The sequence below is a fragment of the Myodes glareolus genome, chromosome 9 (assembly GCF_982192425.1).
Source record: "Myodes glareolus chromosome 9, mMyoGla1.1, whole genome shotgun sequence".
NCBI classification, from domain to species: Eukaryota; Metazoa; Chordata; class Mammalia; order Rodentia; family Cricetidae; genus Myodes; species Myodes glareolus.
This window is the reverse complement of record NC_142034.1, coordinates 76,188,018-76,214,408: the sequence shown is the minus strand read 5'-3', so window position 1 is coordinate 76,214,408 and position 26,391 is coordinate 76,188,018. Positions and strand designations below refer to the sequence as shown.

General features: G+C 43.0%; 2 pseudogenes; one reads left to right on the top strand and one right to left on the bottom strand.

The window, feature by feature from the left end:
• Nucleotides 1-19,445: 19,445 nt before the first annotated feature.
• Nucleotides 19,446-20,510, bottom strand: LOC125401504 (cytoplasmic 60S subunit biogenesis factor ZNF622 pseudogene; annotated as a pseudogene).
• Nucleotides 20,511-20,651: 141 nt separating this feature from the next.
• LOC125401503 (ameloblastin pseudogene) lies at nt 20,652-24,272 on the top strand (annotated as a pseudogene).
• Nucleotides 24,273-26,391: the final 2,119 nt, after the last annotated feature.

Sequence of the window (26,391 nt, the reverse complement as noted above, 5' to 3'; positions counted from 1 at the left end):
TCACCCAGTTATTCCCAAACCTGGGCCTGTCAGCAGCATCTGTAGGCTGTTGTTGGCTGAGCACTGGCCCCAGAACTCTCAATCACAGGCCTGGTGAACTCCCAAAGTTAAGTGTTCCAACAAGTTCTCTGGTGACGCTAATTACTAGGGTCTAAGACTGAGAGGACTTTGAAAGATGGAGAAACTAAGACATGACTAGTAGGTGTCTTGCCTAAGATCACATTGTAAGTTTGGATCACGGCCTAGAATTTTCTGTTTCTAATCAAGAAGTGATCCCTCTCAGGCCTTCAAATTTTTCACATATACGTGTTTGTGTGTGTGTGTGTGTGTGTGTGTGTGTGTGTGCATACATAAATGTATATGCATGTATATTTATGTCTTTCGTCAGAAAGTTTGTCCATCTAAAATTAAATGCATTAAGAAGTGATTACAGCGAAAGATGGAGAATGACCATGGTTCTACAATAAACTATCTTGAAGTTCTACTTAAACCTTTCTTGCTTTTCTCACCCCTCCCTTTAGTAATTTTACTCTAACCTAATCCACTTCTCTCAAGGTCAGCATCAAGGAGACTAAGGAAACCCTGTTTGACATTGGCATGCCAGTGCTGCTGGAATGCTTAAGCTTCAGTATTTCCGTGTGATTCTCACAGTCCCTGTGTCAGAGAGAAAAACCGCTCATGTCCAGTGCAAGTTTTGCCTTGGGCTGTCAGCCTCTTCTTCTGGCCTTGAGTTTTTTGACTTGTAAAATGAGAGTAACCTCTAAGGTCCTCCTTTCAGCTCCAACTTGCTACAGAGCTGAAGAAAGGCTCAGGCAGCTTGTATGAACCAAAGGAAGCCGGAATGACAATGAGCCCCTTTCAGATAGCTCTCCCATTCTGTATATACTCTAGGAAAGAACAGAAAGTTCCAGAAGGACAATGCCAGGTGGTGGAGGTGAACAGAAGAGGGGAGAGAGGTAGGAAGCCTTCCGGGCTGGCCCTGAAAAGATGGGAACCAAAGCATCAGCACTTCTGCAGTTCATTCTATTTGTCTACCTCCCCACCCCAGTAACAGCTCCAAGATCCATGAGGGGATTTTTAAAGACTATTCCAATTTATAATGATTTACCATTTCTACTTGGCACAAAACAACAGGAAGGGGAGGGCGAGGGGGTTGCAAGTATTTGTACCACAGGAAAAGATGCTGTGAAGGGCTACAGAATATTGCTCATTAAAATGAAATTCACTCCCTACATAGCCAAGAAACATATGCCAGCCAGAAATACTATGAAGTCCAATTCACCTCCATTTAGGTAAAAGGATGAAACTGTCAAAAAAAAAAGAGGGGGGGTCTAAGACACTATCATTTTGGGATTAACACCTGACAGGGGAAAAAAAATGAAAGCAGTTTTGTGTTATAATCTGTCTGGGAGTCAAGGTCAGAAGCAAGCAGGTCCTTATTTTATTCATTTTTTTTCTGCAAGTATGGAAAGATTCCTTCTAGCAGATGGAGGCTTTTAACATAAAATAAGCTCCCACGGTTGCATTTACTTGCAACAACAAGAAATACATGGCTACAGATGGCCATCTGTTTCTTCATTTTAAGGTAGAAGGTAAAGAAAGTTTTTCAACTCTAGTTTTTGGATTTAGTCAATAATCACTATTATTTTTTTAGCACAAACATCATTATCAGCTCCCATACTGTGTGACTGGTGTCTAAGGTCCATGCATATTGTATGAGGGTTCTTGACAAAATGATAATGCCAGGTGCCAACACACACACTTCAATGGCCCCTTATAGGTGCTGATGATTGCAAATTAGCGCCAGGGCACACATTCCAGTTAAGAGCTCGATTTGCATTCCTGCATTTTCCTCTGGCCTAGCACACAGATGTGGAGCTGTTTCTGCTAAGACTGGAGAGGAAAAGCTTCGGAGTTTCACCATCCTCATCTTGAGACCTCCAATTCAGACCCTGGTGATTGACAAGTAGGGCATCAACTCCAATGAGGTGCTCTTCCTTGGGAACTGTGATGTTACGGTATGCCACAAGGATCTTTCCCAGGTCTTACTAGAATTTAGATACCTGGATCTTTCCTACACGCCTGCTAAGAAACGGGATATACTGCAGTGGGCTTGAGACACAGAACAAAGTGGAAGAAACAGCTGGGGAAAGACGCAGGGCCTGAGGCAAGGTTAAAAACACTAAACTACTAAAGCCACAAGGCATAGCGTAAAAGCTTCTCAGAACAGAAGAGCCAGAGCCAGCCTGATGCCAGCCTGAGAGTAGACCCATTCTGCAGATGTAACTCTGAGTTCATCAAGGTGCACTGAACATCTCAAATACCTTCCTTTGCTTGTTCTGAAGTTCAAAGTCAGCCCAGACAAACATAATAAATAAGAACACTGTGAAAATACCCATGATATAATTAGTCAAAACCCAAAAGAACTTGATTGACATAGGAAGATGTCAGTCACATCAGAAGTCAGACTATAAGGGTCTGTGAAGGCTAGGAACAGGGACTCCCCGATGAACTCTCAGGACAAACTCCCAGATTCCCCTCCTCAACATACATTCCCCCCATATACACACACACACTGATTGAATAACAAGGAAGACAAAATATCACAATACCCTTTGTTATTAATGTTATTACTTTAAGGGAACGGGCTTGGGACGGAGCAACACTGATTAACTAAAATAAATTTATTTTTCTAAAGTAAGCCCATAGATCTATAATCTCACAATAATTAATTAAATTTATGTATATCTCGGATTTTTAAACTCTGGATCAGGCACACACACATACCCTGTTGCAGGGCTGTGTGACTGACTGGGGTATGACTAAAAATGTGACAGTCTCAAAAGTATCTGAATGCACAATGACCAAATATTAACTCAAAATCAAATATGCTGTAATCCAGGGTTCTGGCAGCACTCGCCCACATTGCATCTTGTGACTTGATTACAGCCTTGGTTCCAAAGACTCGACACAAGCTCTTTATACTGTGCGCACCGTCATTCCATCCAATACTGCCTGAAATGGTGTTCAGATTTCACACTACTGCGTATCATAAATTGCAGGGTTTTTAATTTTTATTTTATGCATATGTGTGTGCCTACATGTATGTCTGAGCAACACATGCATTCATGGGGCCCCTGAAAACCAGAAGAGGGCACTGGATCCCCTGGAACTCCAGTTAAAGACATTTGTGAGCTGCCATCCTTCACGGGGAACTGAACCCAGGTCCTCTTTAAGAAGAGCAGCAGTGGGAGTGTTTTGGCTGTACATACAGTGTTTCCTGGTCTTATAGGAACATAATTAATGGTTTGTTGTGGAAAACAATATATTCCCACTGTCATCCATCAGCATGTAAGTATCCAATCAGTGTGTCTTTAGATGTTTGTTAGGATGTTTTATTTTTAAAATTCCTGTTTGAGTTGCTGGCTTGAGTTTCATAAAAACAATCTCTAAACAAATTTTGGCTCAAGATTAGTACTGAATTTCCAATAATCTCTGGAATGTCCCTAAATGTTTCTCTGTCATTTTGAACTGTGAATTTACATGAAGTAGAGTTGTCAGCATTGAGGATTACAAAATCAAAATGTCAATCAAAACCTGAAAAACATTGAAGATGCTCTGTGTCCTGTAATATCAAATATTCAGCCAAGATTTAATTGTTTGTCTAAAAAATAAACAGGCATATATATTTTATTAATAATTATATTTGCTTTCATTCATCTTTAATTGATAACAAAATTATAATATAATAAATAATTATTTGAAATCAATTTGAAATGTATTATAAGCAGGCGTTAGACTATTTTTATTGTTTTTAGTCATGTATATGTGTGTGGGTATCCATGAGTGCACAAATGCAGGTGCCATCAGAAGCCAGAGGTGTCAGATGTAGGTAATTAGAACTAAACTCAGGTCCTCTGTAAGAGCAGTGTGTGCTCTTAACTTGCGAGCCACTTCTCCAGACTAGAATATCCTATCTGTACACATACTTTACAGCCCTGTATATCTGGGGTTATATATAAATTGCCTAGGCATAACCCAGCTCTGAGTAAGCAAAACCTGAGTGAGGCAAGTTTTTTGTTCTTGAACTAAATTAAAAAATACAAAGGACAAAACTATTTCTCAAAAGTGCAAAGCCTTCCTGGCAGCTATGCACTGGATGCATGCTAAAATCACACTATGGAGGGTGTTGGATTTATGCCCTTTTAGGAGATGGAGAATTGGATTCAATCACAAGAAGGGACAGATGAGAGGTCCTGGGAACAACATTTACAGAGACTCTCGTAAGCCCTGGAGACAGAAAAACATGGCATGTCACAAGAAGACACCCACTCTAGGAACTTGGTTCTTTCTTAGTATTTCAGGGTATTTGGGGCATGAATATTATAAGACCTTAGAACGATGCCATTCAACGCAACACCTAGCCATGACTCATCTGGATTTTTCCACTGAAAGTAGCTAAAAGTTCAAGTCCAGCCCCTTAGTCACAATGGCCGTTCTCGGAGCTTCAGCGGGCACTCGAAATCACTCCGTTGAACAACATAACACAGAGCGGACATTTCTGTGACTTCCAGGGTGCAGGCAGGCACAGCTGCTCCCAAAGCTTAAGAGGAAAGAGATCATCCTAGTCTGGTCTCCACGTGCTGCCATGGTAAGGACTTCCTGTTTAAAGTCCTGTTTAAAGAGCATCTAAAAATAAAACCGGAAGAAAGGAAAGCAGAAAGTCCTGAGATCTTCTGAGCAGCTCCTGGGAGCTGGAGTTTCTAACTTCCCATGTGCTGAGGTTGTTGCTACCCTCCCAGGCTCTGCCCTACCCATAGCAGCTCGCGTTTCCTTCTTCCCTGGTAACACAGACCGTTTGAGCTCACTGGCTATCAACTCCTTTGATTCCAAGAGAGACCTCCCCACCCATGACAGAAGAAAGAGATCTAGTTATATACAATAAAATATTTTGACTGGAGGAAAAAATCCCTTCCCTAATAAAAAGAGAAAGCCCTGTGAGAAGCAGAACTGATTCTTTGAAAGTATTATTACGTAAGTTCTAAAGCATTCTCAACTGGTACTCTGTCTTCTCTTGGGTGCAATTAAGTTTGGGTCTGTGGTGGTTTGAATGAGAAATGTCCCCCGTAGACTCACACTTGAATACTTCGTTCCTAGACAATGGTGCTGTCCGGGGAGGTGTAGTCTTACTGAAGGAAAAATGTCACTGGAGACCAACTTTGAGAGTTTAGAGCCTCACCACACTTCCAAATCACTCTCATTGCTTCAAGTCTGACATAGAAAGATGTAATCTCTCAGCTTCCTACCCTGACTGCTGCCAAGGCTCCCCAGGCATTGTAGACTTTTCCTCTGGAATTAAAGCCAAAATAAACTTCCTTCTGTAAGTCACTTTTAGTCATGGCTTTTTATCATGGTAACAGGAAATTTATACAGCTTTTAAGCCAAAAATCTCAAATAATGGAAGTTATTAGCATATAAGTTACTTTCTATTTCACATAAAAAGAGATCTGGGATAGCCGGAGGGCAGTATACAGTTCCATGGTCATTGCTTCTCTCTGACTACATCATCTTGGCATTAGCATCCATTGAAATTGTCTCTTGCTCCACAATGGCTGCTGGAAATCCAGCCATTTCAAAAGCACTCCAGGAAAAAATGAAATGAAAACCAGCTCAGTACCTCATACAAGTGGATAGATGACCATGGATCTTTGAATTTCTCCAACACTCTGATTTAACAGTTCGTCCATCACAGCATAGTCACCCAAGGTCTTGGCCACAGAACAACCAGAAGATGCAGTCCTCTTACTGGGAATCACATCTGATACTATCAGAGCAATAATACTTAGAGGTAAAGAGATATTAGGTATAAGAGGTCCTTCTGTCTTTGTGTTGCTTTCATTGGTTAATAAAGAAACTGCTTGGGGCCTGTTGATAGGGCAGAACTTAGGTAGGCAGGGAAGACAGAACTGAATGCTGGGAGAAAGAAGGGCAGAGTTGGAGAGACACCATGGATCCGCTGGAGACAGACGCTGGGAATTTTACCCAGTAAGCTACAGCTAAGTGGCGATACACAGATTAATAGAACTGGGTTAAATTAAAATGTAAGAATTAGCCAATAAGAAACTAGCACTAATGGGCCAAGCAGTGGTTTAATTAATACAGTTTCTGTGTGCTTATTTTGGGGCTAAGCTAGCCGGGCAGCCAGGACAAACAAGTGGGCCCTCTCCTCCAACGGATACTAGTTCTCAAACGCTTTACTTTTTAAGATTTATTTTATTTTTAATTGTATGCATGTATGTATATGTAACTATGTGTGTGTGTGTGTTTGAATATGTGCCTGTGATTACTGTTCCCTGTGGAGATCAGTAGGAGGTTCTGGATCACATGGAGCTAGAGTTGCAGGTAGTTAAGAACTACCCAGCTTGGATGCTGGAAACCAACTTGGGTGCTCAGTAAGAGCCATATGTACTCTAACCCACTAAACCATTTCTCTAGCCCCAGATGATGCTTCTCAAGTGAAGACTCATGGGCTGAGAATAAAATGAGTGTATGCAAGCAGATTGTATGGGCAGCACACGACATGTAGGATGGAAGCTGAAGAGCGGAAGACGGGAAGGTACCTCCCTCTCCCCACTTCCAAGTTATGTACCAGCATGTCTTTGTTCCATTTAGAATGCTCTTCAAATTTTAGCCATTTGTATACTATCTTGTGGGAGTTTTCCACATTTGTAAATCAGACCTACTATTTTTTTTGAGATTGAATCTCACATAGCTCAGGCTAGCCTGTAATTTATTGGGTAGCCCAAGCTTACCTTGAACTTGTAAACCTCCTGCTTCTGTTCCTGAGTGCAGGGACAACAGGTATGCACACTCACGTTGGGCCTTTACATACACTACTGATGTTTTCCTTAAATCAGCTTGCTTCTCAAACTTAAAGTATTTAATGCGTATACATAAAACCCAACATTTAAAAAAAAACAGAAATCATTAACTATTATTAGAAAATTTTCATTCTGGGGGCCGGGCCAAAAAAAAAAAAAAGGCATGCCTTTAATCCCATCACTCAGAAGGCAGAGGCAGACAGATCTCTGTGAGTTTGAGGCCAGCCTGGTCTATAAGAGCCAGTTCCAGGACAGGCACCAAAGCTACACAGAGAAACCCTGTCTTGAAAAGCCAAAATTAAAAAAAAAAATAAGAAAGAAAATTTTCATTTTGTATATTAACTAAGCTGCCCACTTTTCATGCCACATGGCAAATATCTCTGTTTTAAGTACTTGGGAATAGACAGTTCTTGTGATTGACGGCTCGGGCTTGCTTTGGCCATTAGTCGCTATTGCTGTCTATCTGCTTCATCTAATGCTGTAAGAGGAAGGTTATCACTTATGTACACTCAGTAATTAGCAAAGTTGGCATTTTCTTTGGGGTCAACCAGCCCTTAGTGAGAATTCATGGCAGAATAAATTCTCTGCAAGATCGCATGCAAGGCTGGCACGTTCCGCAGCTTCGGTATTATCTTGTTTAAGACCCTGTGGTGGTGCTGGTAACTTGACAGACTCCAGAATATCCTGGGAGATGGTCCTGTAGGCGCACCTGTAACTGTATTAATTGATGCAAGAAGACCTGACTACTGTGGGTGACATCATTCCACAGCTAGGAATCCTGACCTACAACTATGGAGAAAGGGAGCAACACGAATTCATTGTTCTCTGCTTTCTGGCGCAAGTACAATGTGACTAGCTGCTCCAAGCTCCTGCTACTGTAACTTCTCTAACACATGGGATCATACCCTGGGGCCATAAGCCCAAATGAACCTTTCTGCCTTCAGTTGCTTCTGACAAAATTGTCGTTAAATTGCATTTATGTATTTGTTTATTTATAGATAACCTTTGTTCCTTTATCACTGGTCCCTGTCAGAGGATTTTGTCAGAGCCATAGGAAAAGAAACTAAGACAGACCCAGGCAGAGCGCTCTTGAGAAGCAGTTGCTGCGCTCACTGTCGGCTTTAAGGGCGTCTTGCAGGTCGTTTCCTTTCAGCAATTCTCTCTGTGATCCCTCCATGTCTGCCCCTCCTGGCCAGACTCCTAGACATGGCATTGGCTCTCTTCCACCATTCCCCCTGAATTTCTTTACACCTTTAAGCCCCAATCCTCTGTTGTCCCCGACATTGTCGATCCCTGGTACCATGGCTCTGCTGTTGACATTCCTATTCCTGCAAGTGTAAACTGGCAGTATCACCCCCTCTGCCACTGAGATGATCCTGGAAAGGTGGGGAATGCTATGTGGAAGAGAGATGACATCACCTAAGCCAAGGGTGCCTCACCACCAATTGCATGCCAGGTGACTTTGGGAAAGTTAAAATACTTTGTTTGCATTTCCATTTCTTCCCCTAAAATGAAGATGGCATCTACCAGCTGGATTTGCTGAGGATCTGACGGATTAATACATGCAAACTACTGACAGCAGTGCCCGGACAACAACAAGAATGTTGTTAACTGTGCTCCATGGCACCATGTCCCAAGAACAATGACTAAAAGAATAGAGTCTGGAGTCCTGGACATTTGATTTCATATCCCAACCCAGTGTCTCATGCATGGTGTGTCAATGGGTCACAAATCAACACATTGCTCTCCGTGTGACCAAAAAATGTTGCTTCTTTATCTCCCTCGCAAACCTTTTTCCTACTTCATACACACCTTTAGCCCCTAGGCCACAAAATGAGGAAAATCTAGCAACAAAACCTGAACACAGCCTGCCCTATGAGACCAGGATGGATGCTAGCGTTGAACATTCCTGAGTCAGGCTCCCTCCCGTTCACCACCGATATCGGGCATAGATTTCCATCACAGACAGGCTGATCTCCAAGATCAGGAATACGGGTGGGAAACTGAGAAGCCCAGTGGAGCTGTGGGAAAGCTGAGAGAGAGGGCAGAGCAGGACACACTTCCAGGACACGGACTTCAGGGGGCGCTACACAAAGCCCTGGCTCCCACCTCTTCTCTCATCTCTCTCTGCAGTGACCTAGGGACAGAGCACCTCTGGTTTCCACCGACCTTCTCTGAAAAGGCCACTGAGGCCTCCCACTTGTTCTATTGAAGTCTGGTTCTGATGGTGACTTGGGTTCTGATGGTTCTCAGCTAACCGAGTCTCACATCTGCTCCTGCTGAGGCTGTAGAGCCCTAGAAAGCAATCCAGGTGGTGAGAGGCACATCCAGGCTGAGTAGGGCTGAGGTCCCTCAGACAAACTCCCCCAGGACCACAGTCCTGAATGCAGGCAACTCTTGAGTCCACTCCACATTTCAAGGACACTGGAGGCAAAATACAAACTAATTCCAGGTCTCCCGCACGCTGCCCACCCAGGAGGGAAGCCTGGCACTGTCTCCGTCTAGAGCTCTGAATGGACCTTGAGTCTAAAACCCTCTATCTTGCCATTCCTTACTCTCTGTACCCCAAGTCCTCAGGACCCAAAACCCATCTGGCCTCTCTTAGGTCTTCTCTGTACACATGCTCGCTGGGTCAGGCAATGGGCAGCTACCTCACTCTGCATCAACTCTGTATTTCCTCCCCTAGGCTAGAATGCAAGCCACACCTCACCCAGCATCAGGAAAAGGTTCTGCCAAGTTTCGCTCTAGGGATTCTGGACACACTAAAAGCCCTCAGTGACTGCCCAGTCCCCCATCTTTCCCGCTCTCCTTACCTGTCCTGCTGAAGCCTGACTCTCATCTTACCCTGAGTCTCTGAGTTTCATTCTGCATGTGCCCCTAACAATGCACCTTCCACCTGAAGCAAATAATAGATTCAGGGCTAACATCAGGAGTTGGTGAGTTTTCCAGAAGTCCAAAAGAATAAAATGTGTTTTGTGATTTTTCAGAACATTACCCCTACTGCATGTGTCAACTTGGGCAAGTTTCAGAAATATTTTTTTGAGTCTCAGTTTCATCATCTGAAGAAAAATAAATTTTTGCAGTGCTGAACCATAGCACAATTGGAACAACTATGATTTTGTGTGCAAACAGCAGCATGGAAGCAAATGTTCATAGAAGCAAACAGAACAAGGGACCATCAACCACAATAGGCAAACAAATGTACTTGAACAACAGAATACTACTGATAAAAGCAATGAATGAACGAGGGCCAGGAATTCAGCTCAGCTGGTAGAGTGCCTGCCTAGCATGCCCAAAGCTTGTCTGGGCAATGACTGCACATACTGATAATCCCAGCACTTGGTGGGGAGAGGCAGTAGGATCAGAAATTCCAGGTCATCAATTCAAGGCCACTCTTGGCTGTCTGAAGCCTTAACTTAAAAGTAAATAAATAACTTCTCATACATGGTGCACAATGGATAAACCTCAAAAATTATACCACATGAAAGAAATTAGAATGAGGTCAAACCAAAGATATTGAATGATCACTGTAAGAAACTGAGGAGATGGCTCAGAAGTTAAGAGCACTGGCTGCCCTTCCAGAGAGTCCAGGTTTGATTCCCAGCAACCACACGGCAACACACAACCTAACAGTAACTTCAGGTCCAAGAGCTCCAACATTCAACACTCACTGCAGGCACTGTACACACTTAGTGACATACATACACACAAACAAGCAATCACATACATAAAATTAAAAATAAATCTATTTCTTATTTTTTATTTTCTTTTATCAGTTCAGTTGCCTGGTTTTACTCAATTTTCTCCATCAATTAGTACAGAATAAAGCTATTTTTTTTTCTTTCCGAGACAGGGTTTCTCTGTAGCTTTGGTGCCTGTCCTGGAACTAGCTCTTGTAGACCAGGCTGGCCTCGAACTCACAAAGATCCGCCCGCCTCTGCCTCCCGAGTGCTGGGATTAAAGGCGTGCGCCACCACCGCCCGGCTAAAGCTATATTTTAAAAAGTACTTTGTCTTGGGGAAAAAAAAAGTACTTTGGAGGAAGAGCCTTAAAGATCCACCTCTAAAGGAGGAGGTATTAGTAGTTCAAGGCGACCAAAGGAAAGAGATTCCTCCCGCTTTGGGGACACGGTTGCTGGTAGGTTGCTCACACCTCAGTCAGTAGTGCCACATCCATGCACAGGTGGACAACACTAACAGACTGAAAGGTTGGTGACAATTTAAAATACAGAAGAGAATGGCATGGGGAGAGGAGTGGGGCAAGAGACAGTGGCAGTAATAAGGACGAGAGTTCGGTGGATAGACACGATCAAAAGAAGTTACATAAACGTGTTCACATTTCAAAGAATAAACGGTATTCTTTAAAAGTACTTTCTCTAGTTATGAACACACTAAGGGCATGTGTGTATACACAAACACACAGACGCACACACACACACACACACACAGAGTGAGAGAGATGGTGGGGGAACCTTTCCAGAACAAGCAGTTTAAACACGTTCATCACACTGATTATCATATTACTGAAGTGTTTGTGGTCGTTATTAAACCTCTCATTTCCCATCATTTACCTTGCTGGTGCCTTAAAATAATTTGAAGGCTATTCATGTTCCAGGTGTTATTTGCTTAGTTATAGTTCAGCCTACTATTAAATTCTTGGTATCTTTGGAGCTGTGCAGAGGGTCAACAAAGGGCCTCATTACTTTATTGCGTTTTAGAACCAAAGGCAAATACATATTGTGAGAGAATTATTAGAATTCTCCACCACTCTCTTGCCTGTAATGAAAGTCAATTTTGCAAATCACAATACTGGAGAGGTAAAATAAATAAATAAAGATGAAAGCGTTTCTCACACCTGCCTCCCTCAAGCGCTCCAGCCATTCCGTAGTGCTCTGGTATTTAAACCCTCCCACCCTCGGCTTTGTGCAAAAGCTCTTTCCTCCCAACTGCTGAAAAACAGAAACACATCACCTCCTGGAGTCCAGTCCAGTGCTGTTTGCCCCTAAACCTGCTGTTCCAGCTGCTTGAACAGAAAGAAGAACCCAGGGCAGGTTCACTCCTCCCACTGAACCAGATCCTTCATGCATCCCCATTGCTCTTTTCCTGGAAGAGGTTGTTCTGTTTCACGTTTGTTATGATTGAGATCAGAGTTCAAAGCCTTAATAGGCTTCTACTCATCAGACAGATTCCAAGAGTTATTCCTTTTGTACCCCCAAAATGGCCAAGCATTAAACAAGGCTCCCCTTCCCATTTCATTCCCTACCAATCATATTTTATTCATATCACCCCATCCCTTTCCTCAAGTCTTTGTTTCTTAGACTTATTTCATGTATATGAGTGTTTTATCTAAATGTGTGTATGGATACCACAAGTGTGCATGGTGTCTGAGGAACTCAGAAGAGAGCGAAAAGTCTCTTGGAACTGGAGATGGGATGGTTGTAGTCCACCATATGGGAGTAGCAAACCTAACCCTGCCGAGAGCAACACGTGCTCTAACCCTGAACTATCTCTCCAGCTCCTCGTCAAGTCTCAGTGGCTCAGTGACCTAGGCTGTTTCTCTCCGTCAAGTCCCATTACTCTATACTGGGCATTTATTCACTGACGTGCACTCATTTCAGAACAAGCAACACTTTCTTTTCTAGCATTAATAGCTACAAGCTTCAGACAAAGATGGGGGATTCTAGCTCTTTAAGGGAGCTCAGCCATAGTTCTGAGGAATTCATCATTCATTGCATACTAGTTCAAGGGTGCATGCTCGCTGAGGCAAGGACATGCTGAATTTCTCACTCTTGAATATAATTGCTGTTTGTCTGTCATCTGCCTCTTCATCCTTCCCTCCATCCCTCACTTTAGAGGTTCCCAAAACCTGACCTCCAGTATCAGCAACACTTATAAACTGTAAAGCGCAATCCTCATCCCTGATGCAGTTGGATGGGAGCCCAACAATCGACAGCTTGCAAACCCCTGCAGAAGAAGCGATGCCCCCATCAGTCAGAGAACTTCCACCCTCAGTCCAAAGCCTCTGTGCGGCAACTCTGCTGTCATTGCGATCTGAAGGCAGCAACCATCCTTAACCTTCCCATCCTGAAATCATCAGTTGCCCCTAAACAGACCTCTGCCGTCTTCCAGACACTTTGCCTCCATGCTATCCCAACAGCCACAAGCTGAAGAAGAAAGCAAATCAATTGTCAAGCTTCCTGAACTTTCCAGAGATGCCCTGACAGCATTAATGATCCTCATGGGAGATTCAGATGTAACTGAAAAGGTATCTTTGATGGAAACATCCTGACTCAGGCTGCGAAGGAAGCAGGGCTAGAGAAGGGTCAGCCTGAGCTAGATAGAGAGGCCCCAAGGAGTAGGGTGGCTAATTTGCTGCAATGCTTTGAGCAAGACTGCGAAAGTAGACTACAGAGCTTTTATTCATATGCTCTTTGTAAGTGGATAAGACCTTGGCCTGAGAAGCTTCTTTTGCAATGAGCATCACTAATCCAGAGACTCTTAACTGGTCAAAGCAATGAGAACAAGAAATTGGTGAATGCTCAGACCTAAGAGGGTCATCTACATCCTCCCTCCCTCAACCCCTCCAAGTCTCAAGGGACTTCACAGAAGGCACGGAAAGAATTTCAGAGCTAGAGATGTGGAGGAGGGCTGGGAATGCTGTCCTGTGGACATGACATGGCTGTTGTGTTCCCGAATTCTCTGTGGCTGTGGTTGCCAGCACAGGATCAAGCCAAAAAGATCAGTCACTATTCCAGCAGGCAATACTAATCAGACTCAGTTGTGTCTGCTTGACACTAAAGCCAAGTATCTAGAAGCTACTTTAAAAATTAACCTTTTCTCAAAAGCAGGTGTCAATAAAAACACAGTCAGTGTATGTTGGATGAGGCTAAGTCACGCAATAAACACACATAAGGGTACACGGAAAGTCCCTTGTCCCCAGCGAATTCAGCATCAGGCTTATGACTATGTCCTTTCCACGCCTCAAGAAACTGAAAGTAAAATTGTGAATTATGAGAGGTGTCTGCTTCTCACATCCATAGCTGGAAAATGTACAAACATTAGAGCTTGAATTGGTATTTTAAACCATCTGGTAAGTCAGATTTATCAAGTGAAAGTCATTTAGATAACTACTTTAAAATTGTGTGTCTCCTTAAAAAGCAATCTGTCACGTTGGGCAGAAGTAGCCGTATTAGCTCTCACTATTGGGTGGCAGTGCCAAGTGTCTAGAAGTTGCTTCACAAAAGACAAGTGAATTTACTCAGATATTAGTCTCAAGAGGAACAGAATGGTGAGCCTCTAAATGCTGCTAACTCCAAGGTCAACAAGATTTATGGTTTGCCCAATGTGTCATAAAATGCCTCACTTTGGAGCTGATCCCTGGAGACTTGAAGAATACTTAAAACTTTTCTGTTATGAGGACAAGCAAAATAATCATCACTTTAGAAAATGCCATGTGGTCATTAAGTCAGAGTGGCATGTCATAAAATTGACATCAGCAATATTTTTCATGAATTGTTTAGAACGAATATAATATCACAAAGATGTTCTCTTTTCCTTTAAGTCCTACTGCATAAAAAATTGTTCTGTAAACACCCATCCCCCATACGTAGCTTACTGTTTGTATTATTTGTACTTCTGGTTGGTGACTTAGTGCACATTGGACTGATTAGGTGACTTAACACACAAACCAGTCTCTGCTGATGAAATACCAGCCACCACTGTACAGCAATGCCTCGCAAGAACCCAACTCAGAATATCGTTTTCAAGTTTCTGTGTAAAAATCTTGTCTCAGTCGATAAGGTGCTTCTCATGCAAATGTGAGGACCAAAGTTCAAATCCCCGGTACTCAAAAGCTGGGAATGACAGCAGGAGTTTGTCAGCCCAGTGCTGGGGGAGTGTCAAAAAAATAGATCCCTTGAGCTCATTTGCCATTGAGCCCAGACAACTGGTGAGCTCCAGGTTCGGTGAAATACCCTGTCTCCAAGACCAATACAGAAAGTGATAGATGAAGATACCTGATATTGACCTCTGGCACCCACATGGGCAAGCACACCTGTGTGCATGCTCTCATAAGCACTTGTACACACAACCATATGAACAGGTACACCATACCGCATACATCACACATGCACACATGTCTTCAATCAGATCAAGTGAATATGAATATTATTCTTGGCTTTTAATCTTTTTTGAGGATTTTTTGCATGCATGTATGCATATAACATGTTTTGGTCCAATCTACAGCCCCTTTTTCCCTCCTCTCCGACTCTCCCCCTCCCCATCTTCCATCACTTTTCTTCCCAATTTCACATGCATTCTTTTTCCAAACTGATTTTCTATCTAAGCTTGAACATCACGAAGGTAATGTCTGATATGGAGACTAACAGTGTCAAAGTTTCCCGTGCACCAATAAGAATAATCCTAAGATCTCTTTGGATTTTGAGGGCATGATGGAAAATAAACAAGTTGTTAAAAGTACCCTAAAAATGAAGAAAGTTAGTAAAGAGCCTCAAAGGACTAGATTAGTCCCATTATCCAATGTATACCACACAGATGACCATTAAGTGGTGTATATAATGCTGCATGCTATTTATTTGTTGTTTTATATATATATATACATATATATATATGTATATGTATATATATACTTGGCAATCCATAGAGACTGTGAGTGACAGCAAATAACATTATGGAAATAGAAACATTACAAAAAACAATAGGGGAAGACCCTAGAGTACCAGTCAATCTTTAATGGACATAAATACTTCCAGGGGAGTTAGCGACCCCAATAGATTGTGGTTATAGGAGTACATCTCAACCTCTAATAGTTCCCAAGAGGACAATTACAGAAGCATGAAATTAGTCTGAGAGATCGGTTCTCAGTTCTCTCAAAGGTATCCCATTACAAAATGTTTCATATAGTCAGTAGAGTCATCCGGCCCATCAGCCTTTAGGCTCAGCCACAGTCAAGCACCTAGACTCAGAACTCAAACAAACTTCAGTTTCAAGAGGGCTCCAGGCAAGTTTCTTACTCTCAAAATTTGTTTTCTTATATACACTGATTGTCCTTATTTTCTCTCTGTTGCTGTGATAAAAACACTCACCAAAACCAATCTTGGGGAGTAAGGTGTTTGTGTTTACAAGTTCTGGTCCATCAGTAAGGGAAGCCAGGACAGGAGCTCAAGGCAGGAACTGAAACAGAGGCCACGAAGGAGTACTGCTTACTGGCTTGCTCCTCCTGCACTCAACTGCCTTTCTTTTTTGGGGGCGGGGGGTTCAAGACAAGGTTTCTCTGTAATTTTGGTGCCTGTCGTGGAACTAGCTCTTGTAGACCAGGCTGGCCTTGAACTCACAGAGATCCGCCTGCCTCTGCCTCCCGAGTGCTGGGATTAAAGGTGTGCGCCACCACTACCCAGCTCAGCTGCCTTTCTTATACAGCCCTAAAACCCACCTGCCTGGGGATGGTACCACTCAGTATGCTGTGCCCTCTGTTATCAATTAGCAACCAAGAAAAAAACCCCACTGAGATACCCACAGACCAATGGAGGAAAGTCCTTGATTGGGTTTGCATCTTGCAAGTGTACCAAGTTGACCACAGAAGTTAACTATGACAACAGATCAGACCCACCCTATAAACCTATCTCCCCCCCCCAGTTATAACAGTGAGATGAAAGGACACCAGAAAAAGCACCTAGTATGTTCCTAGAGTACACCCAACATTATACAGCGTTGGGAGAGGAAAATGTTTGATTGAATTTAGCAGAAGACAGGGAGTCAAATAAGAAATACCATCCCGAAGCAGTAAGAGGAAACAGGTATGATTTATAAAAGAATTGGCTAAGATGTTCCTGAGAGCCTACCCTGACAGGCGAGACCCACTGCCACGCTCCTTCCCTTGCATGTTATCACAAGCTGGTCAAGCTGACGGTGTCCCCCAGCCCCAGAGCGATTGCCTACCATGTGTCTGAGCCTCAGCATGGAACAAAAGATCAAGGACTAGTCAAACAAGACTAGTCCTTTCTCGGGGAGAATTAAATGTGTGATTCAGTCCAGACCGGAGGCTTCCATCAAGCAATATTTCTTGCCACGCAAATACCTACATCTGTTGCTTTTCGTTTTTCTGCAATAAATGGGAGATTTAAGGGCTGATTTATTCCCTTCTTTATTCTACATGACTAAGAGGGGTGTGTGAAATGGCTGAACACTTTTTAACTACCACTGAGTAGTTCTCATGTTTCCACAAAGCATATAGATCCCAGGCAATGGGGAGCAAGGGGGAGAAGGAGCAGGCTCTCGCTTTTGAGAGGAACAGAAATCTAAATAAACAGACAAAATATCTAGAAGGGGAACGGTGGAAGAGGAGACGTAGCCTTTTACAGAGAATAGCAACAATAGCATCCTGTTTTTAAAGAGAGAAAATATCTCTTCAAAATCTAGCTTTTAAAAAGGTCAGAGAAGTTTGAGGTTTACTCAAGTGTAAATGTCAATCGGAGTGAGTGGTACTGAGAAAATGGGGAGATCGCTGACCTTTAGTCCAGAAGAAGGCTAGACATGGAGCCCAAGAAGGGAAAAGGGAGGAAAATTTTGAGAATTTTTACGTAGGAAACTATAATGAAGACAATGGTAATTTACTGAAACTGCTACTTAATCACACACACCAGGATTTTTGTTGCAAAGCCATGCCGCATGTGGTTAAATTAAAAGGTGACAGAATAGTTTATCAGGCTTCATAAAGCAGCAACACCCAAATTATGACATAGAGACTTATTATTAATTATGAATGCTCGGCCTTAGCTTAGGCTTGTTTCTAGTTAGTTTTAAAAAAATCTTAAATTAACCCTTTTCTATTCACCTATATGCTGCCCCAAGACTTGTTTATCTCACCCACCTACTGTCCATTCTGCTTTCCTGCTTCCTCCATATCTGACTGGCTGGCTGGCTGGCTGGCTGGCTGGCTGGCTGGCTGGCTGGCTGGCTGGCTGGCTGGCTGGCTGGCTGGCTGGCTGGCTGGCTTTTCTCTCAGCCCTGCCTGCTCCTCCTCTGTCTAATTACTGGCCATTCGTCCTTTTATTAAACCAATCAGGTACCTTATGCAAGCAAGGTGAAACAGCAACACATCTTTACATAGTTAAACGCAGCATAAACAAAAGCAACACATCTTTACATAGTTAAGCAAATGAATCATAAACAAATGTAACACATAGTTAAACAATTATTCTACAACACAAACAAATGCAACACATCTTTACATAGTTATAGTCTATCCCATAGTAGTTTGGGAAGTAGATCGGTGGACAAAGCACTTCCCCACACTCGCATAAGAACCACCATTCAGAGTCCAGCATCTATTTAAAAGCAGGGCAGCTGTAGAACAGAGGTAGGAGTCCCCAGAGGAGACTAATTAGCTAAACTAGCAAAACCAGAGAACTCCGTGCTCATGAAGAGCTGCCTTTAGGAATGAAGTAGAGAAAAATCAAAGAAGGCATCCATCATTGACCTCTAGTGTATTCAGAGATACATGTGAATATACACATATGCACCCATACACATATAAACATGCATGTGCTAAAAAATGTGATACACTAGATTAGATGAGGCAGGGTCAAGTATGTGATGTGTTTTTTTGATTTTGGTTCTACAAGTGATCACAGTTAAAAGATTGTATGAGTCTCAGAAGAGACTTTGCACTTTAGACTTTCAAATAAGTGTGGGACTGGCATAGACTATGGGGACTTTTGAAGTTGGACTGAGTGCATTTTTGCATTGTGATATGGCCACAAGCCTTTGGGGGCCAGGAGTGGAATGTACTGGTTTGAAAGAAAATAGTCCCAAAGGGAGTGGCACTATTAGGAATTGTGACTTTGTTGGAGTAGGTGTGGCCTTTTGGCTGAAGTTGAACTCACTATATACCCTGGGATGGATTCCTGACCTTCCTGTCTTTGCCACTAGAGTGCTGGGATTCCAAGTATGCACCACCACACCTGGCTTGGCAATGAGTTTTTAAACTACATTTTTGCGTGTCTTCTCATTTTTTTTATTCTGACTTTTTGTTTCTAATTAGGAAGTGTAACTTGAGGGCCTTGCTTGTTGGGGTTTCTGTCCTGCCCAGTTCCCACAGCTGGCAAATCCCAAAGAAAATCACTCAGAGATCTCCAGAAGATTATAAACTAATTGGCCCATTAGCTCAGGCTTTTTATTAGCTCTTGTAGCTTATATTAACCCATTATTCTTATCTATGTTAGCCACATGGCTCAGTACCTTTTTCAGCAGGGCAGGTCACATCCTGCTTCTTCAGTGATCTGGTCAAGACTGTGGAAAGAGTTTCCTTCTTCCCAGAATACTCCTGTTCTTATTGCCCTGCCCCTACTTCCTGTCTGGTTGTCTCGCCTATACTTTCTGCCTGGCTATTAGCCAATCAGCATTTATTTAAAACATGATTGACAGAATACAGACAATTCTCCCGCACCAAGGAAGAACAAATAAAATGGCAGTCTATCTGTCCAACAGCCTGGTTTCTTCGGGCAAGAAGGAAGTATGGCAGGAAATACATTTCGGGCTCAACCTCTCAGAATCCCACCTGGGTCCTGAAGTGCATCTGTTGACTGGCACTGCCTCGTTCCTGTCTTCAGCATCCATTTTGATCTCATCCTTTGGACATACCACACAGCTTACTCCTACATGAGAGCTGCTCCAGCCCACAGCCTTCTGGTTTCTAGCAACTTCCACAGCTCTTGATAAGCCAAATCACCGTCTGTAGTGCCTCATCCAGGAGAGATGAGCTGATCTGGCACAGGAAGGAAGAACTGGCACCATGGTTTCATCATCACAATTCTAAGATCTTATCTGAGGGCAGCTCCTCAGCCTCATCCCACTCCCTCCCTGTGATCTGTGGAGCTACTCCTAAAATCACAGCCCTCTGGGAATTCTAATGTAGCATCACCATATGTGAAGAGCTTGCAGTAGCTTTTGTCATTCTTGTGTGCCTGAACAGCTTCCGCAGAGTCGAGCAATTTCCCTCTCTCATTGTCCCACAAGTAATTCTTGCCAATGCCAGCTTCCTCTCCCGTCATTAATCAGTCTGAGAGATTTTCTGTATAAAGAGTAAAGAAGCTGTGGGGCTTGGTCCTGTGAGTCACATTCTTCATGAAGGGTAATGAATGGTGGGAACAAAATAAGCACTCTGCTATGGAAATGGTGCCTGAGTGTGGGTTTGGCCCAGGCTCTTCATCTTCCACATCCTCTGTGGTCCATGGTGCCAGCATCTTCATAGTGAAATTCTTCATTAGCATCAGTATACTCTCAACCTTCTTCATCTAGGTCTGTGTCCTCCTTCTTCTCCTCTCTCCTTCTCCTCTTCCTCGATTTCTCTATCCTGCTGCTTGATCAACTTCTTCACTTGTTGATCAAACCACAGGAGCTGGAGCAGCTTCTCCACCCAGGCTTAGCTGTGAGTCCCCAACCATGCCAGTCCTGGATCCTTTTGCAGAAGCTGAAGTCCCTTTATTGGGATATGTGAATGATGGAGCCTTAATGGCTACATTTATGGTACCTTGGTCATGCCATCCACACTTAGCTCCTTCTCCACATTCTTATTATCTTCTTGGTAATTCACAGCCTGCACCACCTCCATCTCCAGCTCAAGTCAACAGTTAAGTAGCTTTTCCTAAGCATTGGAACTAGGGAACTTATTACTGCAGCTAGTGTAGCAAATGACTATGTGCTTGGCTCCTCTACCACAGCCTGTTGGTTCCTCAATGCCTTCACTGGTAACATGGGACATATTGGCCACTTGGAGATGGAGACGTTAGCAATGTTAGTCAGTCTTGCAGTAGGTCTATTCCAAGTCACAGAATGCCACCTGGCAGGTGATGCAAGCATATGTGGCCATCACAAGGCAGGAAGTAAGAGGCAACTATGCCTACATAGTCTTAGAGCACACCAGATAGGATGTGTGTGAACTTGAAACTAAAAGTAGTTCTGCTTCAAAATGGATATGAATTTTCTTCACAGGACAGCTACTGCCTGGAAACATGCTTGCATGGTTAATCCCTGGCTCTGTGCTCTCAGCTTTTTCTCTGAACACAGCCAGTCTTTCTTTATTCCTGGAGAATTATAGGGCTGTCCTTGCAATGTAGTTTGGATACCTGTCCCTATAAAAGACAAGATTCCAGGATGAAGAATAAGTCTTTGGCCTCTCTCACAGTGTCTACCCTTCCTACCACACAATACTGAGTGATTTTTCCACTACTTCCTCCTCTTACACGGAATAGTCTTTTTGTTTTCTTTTTTTTTTTTTTTTTTTGAGGCTGTCCTGGAACTCACTCTGTAGACCAGGGTGGCCTCGAACTTACAAAGATCTACCTGCCTCTACCTCCTGAGTGCTGGGACTAATGGCATGTGCCACCACAACCTGGATTTTTTGTTGCTGTTGTTTTTAAAGATTTTTTTACTTATTTTTTATGTATACAGCGTTCTACCTGGATGCCAGAAGAGGGAACCAGATCTCATTACATATGGTTGTGAGCCACCATGTAGTTGCTGAGAATTGAACTCAGGACCTCTGGAAGAGCAACTGGTGCTTTTAACCTCTGACCATCTCTCCAGCCCCCCATGGGGTATTCTTATGACCAAAATCTCTGGCAAGGAGCCCAGGATCTGATACAAATCCGTCCCCTTTCTGAGGGTATCTAGGGCATCTTTCATGCTGGCCCATACCCAACCTATAGAAAATCGTTGAGACACTAGTTAGATTCTTCTTGTCCTTTCATAAATCATCCCTCCCTTTCGTAATGACTGTCACAGAGCACAGAGGCCACAGGTCCAGCTTCTCTTCTGAGGGGCCTTTTCCTCCCCCACCACAGGTGATTTGCCTATTCTGACACCTCAGCTCTCTAATGAGCTCCAGAATCGTTCGACTTTTGTAACTTAGCTGTGTTTGTCTCACTATTGGAGTAACAGTGTCGCTGCTTCCAGTTCCCTGCATCCTTAGGGGAAGCATAACCCCTTGCCTAGGATTTCATACCAAGCTCCATAAGTTACATAACTTACGAATGCCTGAAATATTCTCACCGTGACAAAGGCTGTAAAGACCTGGATGGAAGCACTGGTGGGGGCCACCTTCTTGACCTTAGACATCACCGTCTAACTCTGACTTCAAATGGTGAAAGGGGCAAATTGTTTCTCTTAGGACTATCTTTAGAGATGTTCTATTCTCCTTCATAAGACTTGTCCCAATAATCGACTCCCCTCCAAAAGCAAGCACCCACTAATACCATCATGTCAGGAAAGAGGATTTCAACACATGAGTTTTGAGGAAATAAGGGCACACATTCTGAACGTAGCATTCACCTAGCCTTCTATGTGCCATTTATGGTAACAGCTAATATAGTTATGATGTATCTAGCAGGGTGCTTGCTACGAGATTCATACAGATTAGATCATTGAAAGTCTTTATTACGTCAGCTTCCTAGACTAAAAAACCCAGAGCCGTAAGTGCCCAAGATCTCACAGTTGCCAAGTAGTAGGAACTGAATGCAAACGAGAGCCATATTATCTGTGCTATCACTTGTACTCTGTGCTGCACCTGCACTCCTGAGGAAAGGGCCAAGTGCCGGCCCTTCCAGGATCATATAATCTCATTGAAATAAGGCTCCAGTGACTGTAGGAGGAAGGAGTCAATGGTTGCCTCTTACCCTTAAAAGTGATAAAAGGGGGCTAGGAAGGAATGGCAGGGGTTGGGGTGGCTCATCCATTCCTGTTTCTTCCCACCTCCAGGCTCACATACAGGAAATCTATATCCTGACCGTGATGAGAAATTGTCTTCCTTAGGCTGAAATGCCAGTCTGTGCATGGAAAGGATAAATGACTTCACTACTATGGGATGTTTGCTCGATTAGAAGGAAATACAGTCTATATTTCACATGCTTTTCCCCTAAGCTTCCACCACCAGAACCGAAAGTTCAGACTCTATCAACCTACGATTTCACACAGTGTCTCATTGACTCCCTCTTACTGTGATTAAGCAATAAAAGCTTAAAGGGCAAAATCTATAAATTGTCCTTCCCTGTATCCCACACAGTACCCAGCACAAAGCTCTGCAAATACCTGTTGAATGGGGGGATAAAAAGAGATTAAGCTCAGTTGTTCTAGTGTTGCGATCCAAGCAAACCATTTCAGAGCGACACTCTTTTTTGGGAAATTTGGGGGGATCCATAGAATTCAGGGGCTTCATCAGACATGGATGAATGCCAGTTTTAAATCTTTTTTTTTTCAAGCCACTTGTATTTGTTAATACATGTTTGCTTGGTGCTTTTAATACCTTTGCTGTGGAAGGGTAGTCTTTAGCAACAAGGTACACTATGGCGACGAAGCTGGGAAGCTTGTGCATACACGAAGTAGCTGTTATCTCAGGGTTGTAAGGGCTCCTGGAAATGCCATTCATTGGGCACCTAGGGTTGGTGCTCTTTGTCTCCAGGAATCAGTGCCTGCTGAGTGTCTGGGAACAAGGCGATATTCTTGGTTGTTTATCACCCAGGGATGTGGTAGCATCAGTACCATAGATTTCCTAAACATCTGTTAATTCATCAGCTGCAGGGGCGACTCTGAGGAGTCCCTGCCTTTGGCCTCTAGTACTCCTGGCAGTAAATAAGACCAAGGGAGCATGAACCTCAACCGAATGAATACTCTTTGCCTCTGCATCCCCCACCTCTGCCATCACAGACATCCCTTCGGCCTCAACAGCCAGGGTTGGAACCCTTCCTCCAGTCTACTAATGCAACCTGGTGTCCAAGTGTCACCCCAGAAGCCAACGCCACAGTCTCCAGTACACTCTGGACAGCTGCCCTTACAGGAAGAAGAACTAACAGTAACAGATGAGCAACCACAGGTGGCACCATCAGAGAACCCATCAACACCTGAGGTGCCAATAATGGATTTTGCTGATCCACAATTTCCAACAGTCTTCCAGATAGCCCATTTGATATCTCAGAGACCAGTGGCACATAGTTAATGACAAGGTCTTTACCCAAGCAAGTTTAATATGTCTTACAGAGAAAACCAATTGAATGCTTCTGTCAGAGTTGGCCTCGTGAGTTCAGAAGAAATATCTGGAGGAAGAGGAAGTCCCATGGTCTTTGGAACTCTGTTCCCAGGATTTGGAGGCCTGAGGCAAACGCTTAGGGGACTGAATCTCAGTTCACACAAGGGCGGAGACGACACTGTGGATGTAGATTCTCAGGTGTCTGCAACCAAGGTCCTGAGAAAGGAGAGGGTCTGCAAGGTTCTCCGCTGCAAGAGATGGATCCAGCCAACTGGGAAAACCCAGCTCACCTCACAAATAGCACCAAGTGTCCTTGCAGGACTCCTTTGTTTCCCCCAGTTTAAAGTCTTTTAAACTTCTTGTTCTCTATCTAATTCTCCAGTCTGAAAGACTGCTGGACTTGAAAAGTATAAAACTCAGTTTCTTGTCTATATTTTTTAATTAGTTATATACCGGTTGGCCTATTAGCTGATGCGTATTATTAACTAGCTCTTACAACTTAAATTAACCCATAATTCTTATCTATGTTTAGCCATGTGGCTTCTTGGTACCTTACTCAGTGAGGCATTCTTATCTTGTTTCCACTGCATCTGACTGATAACTGACTCTGCCTTCCCTCTTCCCAGAATTCTCTTAGTCTGGTTGCCCTGCCTATTCTTCCTGCCTGACTACTGGCCAATCAGCATTTTATTTATCCAATATGAGTGACAAATCTTTACAGTGTACAAGAGCATTTTCCACAGCAGTCTTGTACATTTTATCCTAGTGGTTGGAGAGATGGCTCAGCATTTAAAAGTGAGTACTGTTTTTGCAGAGGACTGGAGTTGGATTCCTAGCACGCAAATCAGGCAGCTCACAACTACCTCTAATTCCAGCTCCAGGGGAGTCCAATGCTTCTGTGAGCTTCAGCACACTATGCACACATACCCATACAGGACATGCTTGTGTGTGTGTGTGTGTGTGTGTGTGTGTATGTGTATTTGTGTGTGTATGTATGTGTGTATATGTATATATGTGTGTGTGTTTGTGCATATATACATATAATTAAAATAATAAATCTGTTTTTTAAAAAAGAATAGGAGGAATGGGGGTGAAGATAAAGTTCAGTTCTCAAGAGCACAAACTGCTGTTGCAGAGAACCCTACACACAACCATCTGTAACTCCAGCTCTAGGAGGTCCAGTGCCCCTTCTGGCCTCCATAGGCACTACATCCACATGCACAAACCCACACTTAAACACACATAATTAAAATTTTTAAGAGCTGTGCCTAATGCTTGGAATAAAATAAATAAAATCTAATTTGGATTTGAGGATTCTTGACTATCATCTAACTTTAGCCCTCATGAAATCTATATGTTAGGTGTAATCCCTAACACTATTATAGAAGGAAACTCTGAGACTCTGCAACCCTCAAACATTGGACTAGGTTTGATAAGTTAATAGATTGCAGGATTGATTTCAAACCTGGGCAGTCTGAGTCTTTATGTCAAACACAGTTCTTTTCTGACCCCTAAACACAAAGCAAAAGTTGCATTTGAATACTGATTATAAGAAAATGATCTATAGAATCAAACTATGACATGTCTGTGATGGGTTGTGTGGTTGGGTCTCATGTCCTCGCTGCCCCTTGGTGACCTCCTCTGCTCTGCTATAAGGTTTCAACCTTCACTGGTGAAGTAGGAATTCTTAAAACTCTGTCTTCATGGCTCCAGATCCATTTAGTCCCCCAGCCATGGTGGCATTCATTCAACAAATACTCACTGGGTGTCTGCTTGTCACAAGTGAGTTATGTGCTGAATAGACCAAGGATTTTTTTTAATATTTATTTAATTTATTTATTATGTGTACAATATTCTATCTGCAGGCCAGAAGAGGGCACCAGACCTCATTACAGATGGTTGTGAGCCACCATGTGGTTGCTGGGTATTGAACTCAGGACCTTTGGAAGAGCAGGCAATTCTCTTATCCACTGAGGCATCTCTCTAGCCCCTAGACCAAGGATTTTTAACACCTTGAAGAGTTGATACTAGGGAGAAGAAATCAAAAATAAATCAATCAAAATCTTATCACTTCATGTGGTATTACATTGTATGAATACATCGTTCATCTAATGTGTCACCTTTGGGGTGTTTAGGCACTTTCTAATTTTTTTAAATTATACACAACATTGAAATTAATAATTCTTCAAGATAAATATGAAAATACTAGACTGATACTGTAGAATAAAGCCTAAGAATTGAATTTCTGGATCAAAAGCCCTGTGGATTTTAAATTTGTTAGAATTTAGCAAGTTGTATGCCATAAAAAATTGCTACTGATCTATAATTCCAATAGAAAATCTCTACTTTTCTACATTTTCTCTTCTATTAATGTGGGCTACACACTGTGTACACACTATTATGACCCTGAGTAAAATGAATTAACCTTTCTAGTCCTCTGTGCACTCTGAGATTGGAACAAAAGGAGCACTTC